Source organism: Coturnix japonica, chromosome 23, assembly GCF_001577835.2.
Source record: "Coturnix japonica isolate 7356 chromosome 23, Coturnix japonica 2.1, whole genome shotgun sequence".
Lineage (NCBI taxonomy): Eukaryota > Metazoa > Chordata > Aves > Galliformes > Phasianidae > Coturnix > Coturnix japonica.
The window spans coordinates 712,905-727,070 of NC_029538.1; the positions used below are offsets into that span (position 1 = coordinate 712,905).

Below are 14,166 nucleotides of genomic sequence, written 5' to 3' on the forward strand. Positions count from 1 at the left end.
ACCAACTAGGCTGAGTGCTTGTGATCAGACAGGGCTGTAAAAACGTATGCTTGAGTTTCAGAGTGACCAAAATATGAATCTCAGAGGCCTAGAAGGCAAATCAAAGGCAAGCAAAGCTTGGCATCTGTGTGAGCTGGCTGCTTGTGGGGCTGGGAGTGATGGGGCTGGTGTGTATCCACCTGCTGTAGGGTATGCAGTAGGACAGCATGCATTACATAGGTGTATATGCATGCTTCTATATATACAAACATGCCTGTGTGTGCGTATATATGCATATAGAACCTCTTGAGCTGAAAAACACATTGTAATGAAACATAATAGGAAATCAAATAGCTGTGGGGTTGTGACATGTTGTTGAGGAAGTGGTGGGGGCATCACAGGCCATGCCCAGGGTGCTTCTGTCGTCAGATGAAGGGAAAAGAAACCCAAACAGGTGCTGCCCATGGATGCCCTGAGCTGGAGAACCATGGCTTTTGTACAAGAGTGAGTCCATGCTGTGGTTATAACAGAGACAGGTGGCTGAAGGAGGAATGGGAGCCATCCTTATCCATGCAGATGGCAAAAGAACAGGAAGCATTTATTATATGTTGCATCATGAATATATATTTAGCAGGGAGTTATGTGGTTATAGCTCTGTCTCAGATGTCTGTGGTTGACTCCAAGCTGTGGATTTTAGACAGACACCGAGCTCTGCAAGGTTCTGGGTGAAAGTGGGAGCTGTGGATTTGCTGACGTACTCATCTGGCTTCCAAACCTGATGGATTTCAGCCCTCAGAAGCAATTTCAGTTCTATTATTCCAATGAAAGGGGACCTGCAGGGTGGCTGCCCACTGGGCGTTGCTCCTCTAGCACGAGTGCTCTACTTCCCAAAGCCAATGCATGCAGCTTTGGGTGCTCAGTGAGCAGAGCTGCTGCCTAATGGAGAACTTCCCATACACTCGGGAGCAGCAGCCACCAGTGTGGCTGTACAAGCATTGGAAAAGATGAAACTCAAAGAAATAAGTGGAGGAAAAATTAATATTTTAATGCATGTAGAGCCTATGCAGAGGGAATTGAGCTTTGCAGTGCCTCAAGGCTTTGCTCATCATTCAGCTCCCACAACTTTAAAGCTTCTTTATGTTTTCAGTTTGCAGTGCAGGAAATGCAGCTAAAGGCCTTGAGCCGGGAACAAGGATGGCACTGCTGGTGCAGGACGTGGGCTGGCACCATGGGGTAGTACTGGGAAGCTGAATTTGCTGCCTGTCAGCCTCTCTTTCAGGCCAGCATTCCCCAAGTCCTATTGCAATGATGGCTGAATTCCCAGGAGCTGTGTGTACTGCAAATTTTCACGTTTCCAGGTCCAATTTGCTCTGATAAGATGTATGAAATCACTGTCAAACCACCACTGCCTGCATTTCTCACCCTCGCTTGTCACATGCTGGCAGGGATGGGCTTATTGATGAGTTAAATGGCTGCCCTGACATTCCCAACCCCTTCCTTGTTTCAATTCAGGAACTGTTGAAAGTTTTCTCTATTTGAGAGGCACCAGCAGCCTGCCCTGAGGAGTTTTTCCCTTTTAGCAGGAGGTCACATGGGAAAGTTGAGCTTTTTCTTTCACAGAAGTTGATGCAATTAAAAGGGAAAACGAAACACTGTCATTACCAATGCTGAGAACTGAAAGGTGTGACATAACCTGCAGGGACTCACATTTCAAGCTGGGAAAAGCTGTTTTAACCTTATTACTTGGGGAGATCCATTGCTGTGACCAAGCTGCTGCCTTGGAAATCTCATTCTCAGAACACAGTGTTGCAAACTGTTGTGTGAGATAATTTGGAAATCCTATTGAAGTGCCTCATCCAGCAGCTGTGAGGATGCCTTGGGTGTCTGCATGCCACAGCGTTTCCTCCTCCAGCCTGGGGTTGTTCTAGGGTTATTTGCGACCTGGAGGGTTGGAGTTAGGTTTGGGTTTAGGGTGGGGGTTAGGGTTTGGGTTAGGGATGGCATTAGGGTTAAGGTTAGTGTGAGGTTAGGGTCACCGTTAAGGTTAAGGTTGGGGTTAGAGTTAGGGTTATGTTTGGGTCTAAGGTTAGAGTTAGGATTAGGGCTAGTGTTAGTTTTAGGCTCTGGTTCATGTTTAGGTTGGGGTTAGGGTCAGGGTGAGGTGATGACCACTGCTATGGGAAACCTTGGTAGCAGAGGATCAAGTGTGCTGACATGAGGCTCTTTTCTTTGCTACTGGAAGTAATTAGTGCTGCTTGTTGCTCTTAATTCCTCATCCAGCGTTAAGTGATAAAGAGCCCTCAGTTCTTGCTACAGAGAAATCTGATTTCCAGATTCAGTTGCACTTTTGAGTTTTTTAATTAATCCAAGCTGGGAAAGAGATGATGAGTTTATGCAGAGATCGTATGGGAGAACTTGAAATCTCTTCTTGCAGAGCGCCTCTGCTTTCAATGGGCTTATTCCTAACCTAAAACATCTGCTCCTGGTTTTACAGGAGGGAGCAAAACGAATGAAAACCTCCTGCCTTGGAAGATCAGAGGTGGGGGTAGGTGGTGTCTGTACACTTTCATTAACCAGAACTCAGTGTTTCCTTGGCTGCTTTCTCCTTGGATTTCAGAGTTATAATCGGGTCAATTTGTGGATGGAAAACCTCTCTATCCCTGTCTCCAGTGCTGCATTAAGCAGGTGGCTGCTTAAGACTTTAAATACCAAGGAGTGGATAGGGTGGGGTGTTAAAATTGCAGTGCAGTGTTACAGAGAAGTATTTATTAAGAAGGCATTTTGCTTGCTTTATCATTACAGTGCATCCAATGCTGCATAAAAGGACAGCACTTGGAGGCTCCATTGAAGCAGCTCTCCAGCTGACAGTGGCTCTATGTCTGATTGCAGCTCCCATTCTGGTGGCCCTGAGTGATTTCTTTCAGGCTGCTTGGATCTCCTCCTGCATAGTACATGCACAGTTAGGCCAACCCTTTGCTGATTTAAAAAGTTCCAGCTTTGGGGTTTTTAGAACATTATACAATGCCAAGTCTAATGTGGTGGTCCGAGGCATGGATGCAGTTGGAGAAATACATAGAAATACATTACATTGCATTACAGGTCCAGAGGAGGACCACTAAGATGATCAGAGGGCTGGAGCACCTCTCCTATGAAGAAAGGTTGAGGGAACTGGGCTTATTATATTGGAGAAGGCTTTGGGTACTCAGGACATCAGTACTCAGGCTTGGCTCCAGAGCTTTCCAGATTCAATTCCTCTCCTTGGTATGTGGGAGTTTTCATTTTGCAGTCCTCAGTTCCTAAGGATTGCCAGAGAAATGCAAGGAAGTCCTGATTTTGGAGCAAATGTTGGCTTTCTCATGTATTTTGACAGTAGTTCTCTCAACAGAAGACCCTAAGCCACGACCCAGAACATTTCTGAATGTCTGAACATTGCTGGAAGACACAAACTTTTCTTTACAGACACATCTGAGTTATATCCATGAATATAACTTATGATTATATCAGCTCAACTGCTATCATCAGTAAATCTCAGTTCCGTCAGAGATATATTTTATAGCTGTATACATTTACAAATACTTAGTAACGTTACTTTTATTCATAACACCGCTTCATGGCAAAGAAAATCCCACTTAATCTCATTTCAAACATTTCTAAATATCCAATGCAAGAAGCTGGAATGAATATGGCATTTACAAGTGCAGTGCTTGTGCCACGATGCAGTCTGTAAACTCTTGTTCATGTGTGAGCATCAATACGGCTCTTGCTGTGGGAATTACTTAGGACCGATGTCTAGCTGGTTTCTGTACTTCATCTTATTCTTTGTACCTCTTGTCATCACCCGTAATTTGTTGCTTATTGTTCCAACCCTGCTCTGACATCAGGGTTATTTGTTTGCTCATAAAGTTCTCCAGGGCTGAGGATCAGCGACGGATCAGTCTGATGGTCTGAAAAGGATGGAGAGAACTGTTGAGAGAAGAGCAACGTCAATAATAAATACCCAGACTGCGTTATTTCTTTTTCTTTTTGAGGGCAGGTCCCTCAGAGAAGAAGCAAAGCACAGCTGCTCTGCAGTTCAGCCAGAGCTTTGCTTGGGTGAAGGCGCTGCAGTCCAGGACCTCAGAAATCAGAGTTCCATTGGAGGGCCAGCAGTGCACAGCTTGGCTGCAGCAGCTGCTAATTCCAAATCCAGGCCTTCAGGGTGAAATCCAACCCCCAACCTCTGCTGAGTGAGCTCAGCTTTTTTCTTGCTGCTGTCTCTTCAGTGACACTCCTAACTTCAGCCCTAGCAGGGCTAGTGCAGTGCTTGCAAGCTAATATTTAATTTCCCTTCAGCCACAGCTGGGCTCACCTGGATTAGAGTCAGCAGGAGGAAGTATAATTTTCCATGTTGTAATGTTATTTTTGACTCTCAGATATGCTTTGCTGTAGCAGCAGGAAATGTCATCCTCTGTTCAAGCCACAGTGCTGGGGCAGATCCCTGTTGGAAGGGGCTGGGCTGTATGCAAGGAGCTGGGGCTGTTACCATTGGATTCAGTTAAGGTGACTGTCACAGTGAACAGAGCTTGACCAGAATGGGAAGGTGCAAAATGTTTTTTGAGGTAAGGAAGAAATTGGAAGCTGCCACTTGCCTTGCATATTTCCCAGTGGCCAAGCTGCAATAAATGTCAAGCTTGGTATTGCATAAATAGTCATTAAAAGATGAATAGTGGTGTGCTTGATGCAGTTTTGAATCTAATTAGAATGTTTTCGTGATCTGAGCAGGATCTTATTTTGAATATCAAGTGTTGGATGATGGAAGATGTGTGAATTCTCACCTAAAATATTTAACAGCAGTGCTGTGTCCTTCCTTCTAAATCAAACAAACCAGTGGAATTGTTTATCTTTGAGCCATGCAAAAGAAAAGTGGATGCCAGATATGGTTTAAAGCTCTTCTTCACACCAAGAATCTGTCCTTTGAAATAGATTTGCTGAAAGAAACAAGCCCAGCTCCAGATTGGTGCAGTCCAATTGCTTTCCTAGCTGCAGGTTTGCATTTGGTTTTGGCTCTCACAGCAGGTCAGCTCCTTCCCATCCCACTTCTGATGTTTATTCCTGATCATCTTGTTGACATTTTCTTGTTTCCTCCATGATCTGTTGTGTGCTTTTTAATGTTGCTCACCTGGATTCCTCTATGCATGGCTAACGCCAGCATAATCCTCCAAACACTGTGTGCAACACTGTAGGTGAAGCCAATGGAGGAACCACACCTCTTGCTTTGGGAGATCATTGTGCCCACAGATGGGACTTGGGGATCCCAGACCCCAGTGTATGCACATAGTCTGCCCAACCCATGGCCAAGACTTTCCAGCAGGCTTCTTGCATGTGGACCAGGTTTTGTATGGTAGCTTTTAGCCTTTGTTATTGAGAGAGAAACATGGAAGGCGATGCCAAGCTTCCAGACTAAACTCATTTCTTGTCTGTGGCCCCCAGAGAGGGCCAGTAAGATGATCAGGGGGCTGGAGCACCTCTCCTATGAAGAAAGGTTGGGGGAACTGGGCCTGTTTAGCTTGGAGAGACCTCATTGTGGCCTTCCAGTATTAGAAGGGAGTGTATAAACAGTACAGGGAATGGCTGCTTACAAGGATGGACAGTGATAAGACAAGGGGAATGGTTTTAAACTGAGACTGGGGAGGTTTTCTGAATGTGAAGGTCTGAGTTATTTAACGTCAACTCAGTTGATTCAGCGATGGATGTTTTCATTAATTCCTTCCCAGAGTTGGCTTCCACTGACAGTCTGGTTGTTTAGCTGGAAATAAAGGCGTTCTCCTCCTGATAAAGATACAGCAAGACGTGTGAAGTCGGTAATTACAGGCTTTCTGAAAGCCTAAATGGGGATGCTTTGTGTCTGTTAATGAGATGGAATTTTGTTGTCACCTTGCTGGTCTAAGGCATGGAAGGAGTTTATAAGGACTGGCCATATATTTGGGTAGACCAGCTGGCAGGACTGATAAAAATGGGCAAGGGCTTAGGCATGCTGGTCTGGTTATTACTGTTCCAGTCAGTTTAGTTGGTCTAATAAAAAGATATGACTTCTTACACGCTTGAATTCTCTTGTATGCTGGTTGCTTCTTGGTATTAATGTAAAATTCATATTCTTCAGTGAGTGATCAACTTTTACCACTTGGAGATAGGCAGGTAAATCTACCAATCTTTACTCAACCTTCTAAAATAGATCTCTGAGCTTTAACCTGCTACTACCAACCTTGCTTGTTGCTGAGCTCATTTTTTCAAGGGTTAATCGAGAGCAGATTTTCTGATCTCGAATTATTTCTGCCTGATCTGATGCAGGGCTCCTTCTAACCCCCTTCAGTGAAAGAGGTTAAATAAATTATCAAGGGTTAGGCTATGAAAAAGTTGAAGTTAATTAGAAATTCAGAGCTTGGCCTTCAGCCATAATACAATTTTCTTTCTCTACGCCCAGTCTGAAACCAAGTTTTGCTGTGAATCTTAGCCTAAAAATTCCTACTGTCTACTGTTTATAGGATAATCCAATGAGTTAAATGCACACAAGTATTTCAGTAGAGCAACTCCAACATAGCAGAAGTTTTCGGTGTCTGGTTTTGAGTTGCTCTCCATGGATGTTTTCTATCCAGGTTTATCTGTACTGAATGGAAAGGCTCTCCTTAACACAAAGCTGGTGGGAGTGAAACCCAATCATGCAGATTCCTGCTGCTGAGCTGCATAGTTTACCATGATGGGCAAGTGATGATGCCCCAACCCTGGAGGCTTTGAAAGGCAGGCTGGACCTGGCCCTGGGCAACCTGATGGAGCTGTGGATGTCCCTGTTCACTGCAGGGGAGTTGGACTAGATGACCTTTCCACTCCAACTCTAAGGATTCTATGATTCTATGAGATGAAGCAATGAAAATAAGGAGGAGACACCACATTTGGCATCTTACCTTTGTAGACTTGAGCTTTTTGTTCTGAATGTTCAAACTTCAAACATCAGCTCCCCATTGTATTTGCTATCTAAATCCAACCACGAACCCTTGGGATGTAACTTAGACCTGCAGCTTGGATTGCTCCAATCTCCAAACATTTTGACATTAAGGTTATGAGGGACCCAGAATTCTCAGGCCATCCTTCCATGGCTGTACCCAGATATGCTGCAAGTATCCAGCTGCTGGTGGTTTATATCCTTCTGAGATGCTGCAGCTGTGAACTGGCAGAACATCCATGCAAAATGTGAAGCATGAGGTGTGGGGAGATGCACTATGTTCCAGTTTTCCAATCCTAAGTAGGAGCGAAGCACTTTGCTGCATCAGAAATATGCTTACCTCTGGAATAGAACAGAACTGACATCCAGAGCTATAAAATACAGTTCTTGGTACCTGGTGGGTCTTATTATTTTTCTGCAAACGAAGCTTCTGTCTTTGGGTTTTTCAGCTTGGCAAGTCTTTCCTTTGCACAGTGCTGTGCTGGCACGAGCCCATGGCTGCACAGCACATCCTCCAGCAGCAGCAGCAGGGTGAGAAGGAGAGGGCTGCATGGCATGCAGGCTTCTGTTCCACTGAATTCTTAAAGCTTAATCAACCCAAGTGATGGATTGGTGATAAATATCAGCTGCAGACCCAAGCGAGTCTTCAGGCTGTTCAACCTAATGCTTGCAGCAGAGGTCACAGTCAAAACCTGAAAACTCTTACCCCAATAGCTCTCAGTATGACTCTCCCCATGGCTCATGTGTCCCTCCCATGTGTATTCCTAAGCAGATGATTCTGTGATAAGGCAGTGGGGGATCATTAATACCTGCACAGTTTTGATGTCCTTGGGGAATTGTGCTACCACAACTTGCAATGTTTTTGCTGTCTTTTCATCCCCAATCATCGCTGTGTTGAATCCCAGATGAGGAACTGGTATTCCTGCTTGTCATCCCATGTCTTCAATGGGAGAGCCATAGAGGTACGCACCACAAGGACAGCTGCCTCCTGTCATGTTCAAAACCTCTCAGGATAGGAAAGCAATACACTCCCTATTCCACCTAAATGGTTTTATAATCACCCCCCAGCCTTCGTCTTATTCTTCTGCCCATTCACTATTTTAATTATGATTTTTTTTTTTTTATCTCCCTGGGCACTGAAACCTCTTGGATTTTGCCTTTTGGTTCAGTTATTTCAGGAACTCATTAAATGCCCGAATCACGTGCTTGTTATTAGAAAGTGAAAACAAGTCCCTGGCTGTGCCATGGGAGAGACTTCATGGTGAATTACCGTAGTTAAGTAGTGGCTTAACAGCTTGAGACTCTTCTAACATTAGGCAGGGTTTTTTTAGACCCTTAATGCATGGCAGATTATGATGCTTTCTGTACTGAATGGTATGAGGTTATTGTCTGTGGTTGCCTTAATATGGCTCTTTGTAGAGGGATAACATGCAATCCTGTGCATGCTGTAGAGGAATTAGGTAATGATCTCTGTTTGACGAGAACAAGGAATGATTTAAATCAGGGGCGGGAAAAAAACCAACAATAATAAGCAAAACTCATCCTACTCCTTAGTTCCTTTTACAGATATTTCTAATTGGATTCAGGCTGGAAGTGAAGTTGAATTGTGATGCGATTCATCAGACTTTAAAGTTCACTGGAGTGCCATACATGGGTAAAATTGTTTGCACTAAGTTGTTTCTCTTGTGCCATTCCTACTGACATTGAGATCACTGAAAGCTGTTGTGAAGCTGGGACATCACAAAACCCCACAAGCTGCTTTGAGGGGCATCATTTGGGGGCTGGTGATCTCTAGAGGTCCCTTACAGCCCCTGTAAGTCTGTGATCATAGCTGGTAATGGGACAGCAGAGAGAAGTCTTATAGGGTGGGTAGGGGGTGGTGTTCCTGTCCCTGAATGCTGGGTGATGGGTGCTGAGGTGTGAGATAGTGTTTTTCAGTGACCAAAACAAAAGCATTAAAATGAGATTATTCACTCCTGGGCTTTTCTGTATATTACTTTTCTTTAATGTTGTTGCTCAGTCGATCAAGTGTCTGATCCTCAAAGCGTTAGGTTATGAAACATGGTGAAAATGTTAGAGTTGACGCTCAGAAGCCTGAACCTTTTGGGATTCACGCATTGTTTGTTACCTCAAAGCAATTCCAGCTCACACAACTGGGTAGAGCAATAATCCAAAGGTCTGCGGGATTCTGTTCTTTAATCATTCACAGGTTAACGTGCTCATTCTGGATGCACAGACAGGTGCGCATGCTTAGAGTGCTATATTCTAAAGTGAGGACAGGTGATGGGAATCCAAGGTAAGTGTGTGAATACTCTCCAGTGTGTCTGAAGTTTGTTGCAGTTGGGGATAGGCTCAGTTTCTGCTCCCTTAAACTTCAAGTGGGCCAGGCTGGGTAAGGTCCCAGCCTTTTGGGACCTTTTGGGTTTGGGTTCCTCAGTGCAGTGTCTCCCTTGCTGGCATTCAATCCCTCCTGACTGACCCTGGGATACTTGTTAGATTTATGGGCTATGCTTTGCCTTTATCTTTGTTGCTTTTTAAAGAGTAAAGGAAGAAAAAATGGCAGAACAAGCCAGCTTCCATAGGATCATAGAATCAGGATGGTTGGAAAAGACATTCAGGATCCCCAAATCCTGCCCCAACACCCCCAGGGTGCCTACGTCCCACAGAGCCACATCCCCACCTTCATGGATGGTGACTCCACCACTCCCTGTGCATCCTGTGCCAATGCATCACCAATCATCAATCTTCTGAGCAGAAATTGTTCCTGATATCCACCATGACCCTCCTTTGGAACAACTTAAAGGCCGTCACCTCTCATCCTAACAAGACCCAAAGAGCATTAGTGATGCTGCTGTCGAAAGGAAATGGAAGTTTGTGCTAAAGGTGGAGCAGGACAGCTTAATGCATACTTAAAGAAAACCAAAAAGGCAAAACCAAAAGCAGCATGTGAGAATTTCCACAGATAAATGCCCATTTAAGTCAGAGCCAAAGCACTGAACTCATCCTTGTCCTGCTGAGGGATGTGCACCTGACTGCACACAGTGCATACACAGCACTGGGGATGTATGCTGTGCAGTGCAAGGGGGATATTTCCTTTTGCAAATAATCCCAATGCTCAGGACAAACTCTAACCCAGATGTTAATCTTAGTGCCTGTGAACTTCCTCACTTACTTGCTTAGGACTGAAGCAGCTTAGAGTTTCCAAAAGGCAATGTCAAACAGCTTTGAATAAATAGGAAGAACTGTATTAAATAGCAAACAGTGTGAAGATAATTGGCCCAAAGCTGTATGTGTGCTGTTTGCTGTGAGAAGGGCTGATGCAAACTCGACATGGCACACATGAAAAGGATTAAAACCTCATTAACTAATTGCTTTCAGGATGAGTGTATTGAGGCCAGTTTCTGGAGGGGATGAGGTGGTTGGGTTCTCTTGGTGTTGCTGCAATCTCCTTGCTGCCTTCTAGCACCTGGAGGTAGAGTTTGAATGGTCATAAATATGAAGATCGTGCAGAAGAGGTGTCAGATACTTCTGAATCTTCTCTGATGGACCTGGTTTAGTGGGCAGTGTTGGTGCTCAGTTGGATCTTAGAGGTCTCTTCCAAGAGCAACACGATGGTGGTCTGCAAAGAGAAGGTCACCTTTTCAGCATCCTGCTCTGCTTGGAGGCTTCTCGTTGGAGTTTTGTGAGGGATAACAACAGGATTCAATGCCTTCCTTCCCCTGGTGTAGCTCCTTGGGAGTCCCCAAACTGGAAACAGTCCTAATAGGACATAAAACTATTAGACGGAGTCCAAAGGAGGGTTGTGGAGGTGGGCAAGGGTTGAGATGTACACCATCCTTCAGTGCTCTGTTATGGATCAGTCCTCTACCAAGAGAGCCACGGGCTGCCTCCCACATAGGGCTCAGGCTGGCAGATGCAACAAAAAGAAATCCAAAAGGGGAATTAAAACACAAGGAGGTGTCCAGCATGAGACTGAGAGTGGTTTGGGGGCTCAATAGCCTGATTATCTCACTTTCTTCCCTCTTGCTGCACTTGTTTCAATGCCTACAGTGACACACAGTGGTGATGAGTTGTGCAGTGCCAGAGCTCTGCCTGAGCTGTGCCCTGGGCGGCAGGCTGCTCAGAATTCAGCCAGATAAGGAAGCTTTGGTTTTAACTCTTCCAACACTTCCACCTGCTTGCTACAGCTTTTTCTCACCATCAGCAGAGAGCTCTGGCTTTCATAAGCTGATTTAAGCCACAAATGCCACGTTCAAATCCTCTTTGTTTTGGGTTTTTTTATTGTGATAATGCAATTTTTTATCCCTGTGTAAGCAGCAGTGGAATAAGCTATAGAGTTCTGCTTGGCATATTTCTGCTGCTCTTTATTCTCCTGGTGCTACAGGAGCCACCAGGAAAGTGCTGCTCATCTGTTCCTTAAGAGAATTCTTTCTGTATATTCCCCATCTGCTTCTGGATGCAGTGTTTGCAGGGGAGGTAGACAGCAGTTTTCATGATGAATTCTTTTTTCCTTCTTTTTTTTTTTTTTCTTCCTCATTGCTTCATTTCCCAAGAAAAATCTGATTTTTTTCCTTCCCCTCCCTCCCCCCAAACCTCCCATTCAGAGAATAATTAGATGGAAGTGTTGGGCTGCCTGCCTGCTTGAGCCATTGCTGCACAGCCTGAGCAATCCCAGCTTCTCCACCTATTAAGATAACCGTGCTGATAAGCTTGGTCTTGAAAGGTCTGCAAGGTGGGTGCAAATCTCCCTCCTCTGGAAATGACTCCTTGTTGGTGTGTGGGTCAAGGTCAATCTTCTGGCAGCTTGCATCCCTGTGGTGTACTGCCAGAGGGGGTTGACAAACCTCTTTTTCTCCTATTTGAGAAGCAGGCTGTGCTCCCTCAGGCTGTGTTTGCAGGAGGACCCCGGGGGCAGTGGGTGGGCAGTGATGCTGGGCAGCTCCTGACATTTTTTCCACCCTCCAGTGCTCAGCCAATTGGCGAGGCTGGAGCAGTGACACATGAAATATGATGAATTTCAGCTGGGGGGGGGAGGAAGGGAGGACTGCCTGCTCCCATGGTTTGCATGCTGGGGGCTGCAGGGAACAGCCCTTTGCTGACTGCTCCCTGCCCAGGAGGATGCAATTGGCACCCAGGTGCTGGGTGCACCGGGATACCCCCCAAGGTGCTGAGCTTGGGGATACAGTGCTGCAGGGGGACCTGAAACCCCCCACGGCCCCCAGGGAGCTGTGTTGTTAGTGGAGGGCAGGGCAGTTTTGGAGGGGCTTTAGTTTGGTTCGTTAAACCGAAATCCCACAGAATCACAGAATGCTTTATTGCTTTGCCAGGGCTGCGGGGTTCAAACTTTACAGTCTGATCCTGGATTTGATGGGAAGCACTTGACAGAGCCGCGCTGCTTTAACCCTCACACAGCACCAGTCTGGGACCGAAACTGTTAATAACCAAAAATTCAGTTGTAACCAATTCAACCCGGATCAGGAGCGGCCGCTTGGCTCCCTGAATCGCATCCAGCAGCTGTTCATTTTTATAATGACTGTGCATTTATCCAAGAGCCGAGTGGCAAGTTCTCTGTTTATTATTATTCCCCCCCCTCCACCAGCGGGGAGGGCGGGTGTGTGTGTATGTGTGTGTGTGTGTGTGCAAATCCTATTAGAAAATAGATATCTATAATAATATTAATGAAGAAGGGCTGCTCACGCAAACCACTCCTCCCCCTTTGCTCCGGCTGTGCCACCGCTGCCGCTTTATTAATTTATTTGTGCTGCGAGCGATGGTCCTCCAGAAGTGATAATTGGTGCACTGTATCTTTAAAAGGTTAAAACCCTTTTCAAAAAGGCCCAGACTCATAGTGGGAAAAGACAAGAGAGGCTTTGGCTGGCTTTGGATCCAGAAAACAGCTGCTGATTAGAGGCTGCGTCTTCAGGCTGAATTTATTACATATTTTTCAGCAGCAGGGATTCTAGGAGGAAGCTTCCGTTTGGGTTTCTTGAGCACGGTTTATTTTTATTCAGAGGAATAACAGAGGAAGGATTTGTTCCGGCTGGAGCATGCTCACAACCTGCAAGATCTCCCATTATTAAACTGCCTACTTTGGGGCTTTTAATGTACATGTGGTTTTTTGTTTTTCCCCCCCCTCCCCCTCCCCCTATTTTTTTTATTATTAGCGTTATTATTATTTGGCAGCGGGCATCTTTCTCTATTTTTTTTTTCTCTATTTTTTATTTAATAATTGATTTCGAAAGAAAGCTGATCTCGTAATGAGCTTTCTCCTTCCTCACTCGAAACAGGTGCTAATGAAAGAATGCAAAATAGCACCGCCTGAACCGAACATCTCATAAAGACGGGAGCAGCTTGGAGCGCGGATCGCTGCCGGCCCCCCCACCCCAAGGTAGGCACCCGGTTATTTGTCGTGGCGTTTTGCAGATGGTCCATCCCCCCCCCCCCCCCCCCCCCCCCCCCCCCCCCCCCCCCCCCCCCCCCCCCCCCCCCCCCCCCATTCACCCCCCCTTCCCTTCCCCACATCCAGCTCCTCACTGCGGCCGCACAGCGATTCCATTTTGCTTCCCCCGAAAGGTGTCAGGTTGCTGCTGTGTGTGACCGCGTATAGATGATATGCGGACATACATATATATATCTATATGTGTGTGTGTGCATCCCCGGGTTGCTCTCTGCCTGTGCTCCCCACCGTGGTCACCTCGGCGCTGTCACGGCCGCCCTGTAACCCCATCCTCACCACCACTCCTCCGTTGCCTTCTCCCTCTTGGCGCATGAATTCATCGTCCGCTGACAGCAACTTCATTTTCTGGCGGCATGAGAGGGCTGTTATGATTTCTCCCCCACCAGCAATGTGGGGCTGCTCACCCTCCGGGGTGATGCTGGTCGGCCCTGCTCCCTTCCCACCCTCCCTTTAGCAGCTGTTACCTACAGCACCCGTGCATAGATATTTATTTGCTGTTCACACTGATATTTTAACATAACCCTGAATACCCTCCTGCCTGCACAAAGCCTTCCGATATCGCGTTTTATTTGCGTGTTGGCATCCGGGATGTGATCCTCAGAGGTTTGTCCTTTGCTGGCAGCAGGAGGTTTCCCTCGGCTTGGCGGTGCAGCAGCTCCATGCAGCACTGGCTCTGTTCTTTGCTCACCCTCCAGCTTTTTTCCTCCCTGCTCTCCCCCAGCTGCACGCTTGGGTTTGCAGCAATGACTGCAGT

At 46.1% G+C, this 14,166-nt stretch overlaps 1 protein-coding gene across 7 annotated transcripts in view; it reads left to right on the plus strand.

Moving 5' to 3' along the window:
- Positions 1-12,704: 12,704 nt before the first annotated feature.
- The window catches only part of HIVEP3 (HIVEP zinc finger 3), a 204,550-nt gene continuing 203,088 nt past the window's right edge, over positions 12,705-14,166 (plus strand). For 5 of the 7 annotated variants that reach the window (XM_032448946.1, XM_032448949.1, XM_032448950.1 and 2 more), the window contains exon 1: positions 12,785-13,343. The gene's annotated coding sequence lies outside the window, so the exon portion shown is untranslated. The other 2 variants (XM_032448947.1, XM_015883618.2) reach the window with 2 other exon arrangements.